Genomic DNA, 783 nt, shown 5'->3' with positions numbered 1-783 from the left:
GCCTCGTCCGATCGATCGAGGCCGTTTCGACCGTTCGCCGCGCCTACTAGAGCTGATTTCTTCGGACTCCGATCAGAAAATCCGCCGATGCATGTCGTTAACACCTAGTCCGCCTCGTCCGATCGATCTAGGCCGTCTCGATCCACCCATCGCGCATCGAAAGTCGCATCTCTCGAACTCCGATCCGGAAATCGGCCGATGCATCACGTTAACTATTTCTTATATATCTAATATAATATACATCGAGACGGTAAGAATTCTTTTAATCGAAGATATACATATACTTCTCATCAATATCCAAAAGCTTATCGAAAAATAAATTACTCAACTTTTACGTGAAGAATCGTTCACCCAAACCTTATCCCCTATATATGTCAGGAGAACCCAAGGTTCCCCTCCAGACACGATTTAGCAAACTTTTCCCGATCGATCCGACCCACCGAGGCCGTCTCGACCGTCCGCTGCGCCTACTAGGGCCGATTTCTTCGGACTCCGATCAGAAAATATACCGATGCATGTCGTTAACACCTAGTCCGCCTCGTCCGATCTATCTAAACAGTCTCGACGCACCCAACACTCTTTCAAAGTCGGATTACTCGGACTCAATCTGAAAATGGACCGATGCATGACGTCAACACTTAGCCCGCCTCGTCTGATCGATCTAAGCCATCTCGACCCACCCAACACGCCTTCCAAGTCGGATCACTCGGACTTCGATCTGAAAATCTCCGGACTCATTTTTATGAATATCCCCAGTCAGTAAGAACGTTATTTCGCCAATAT

Source organism: Harmonia axyridis, chromosome X, assembly GCF_914767665.1.
Source record: "Harmonia axyridis chromosome X, icHarAxyr1.1, whole genome shotgun sequence".
Classification (NCBI taxonomy): Eukaryota; Metazoa; Arthropoda; class Insecta; order Coleoptera; family Coccinellidae; genus Harmonia; species Harmonia axyridis.
The sequence above is the reverse complement of the archived record's forward strand: the minus strand, read 5'-3'. Positions refer to the sequence as shown.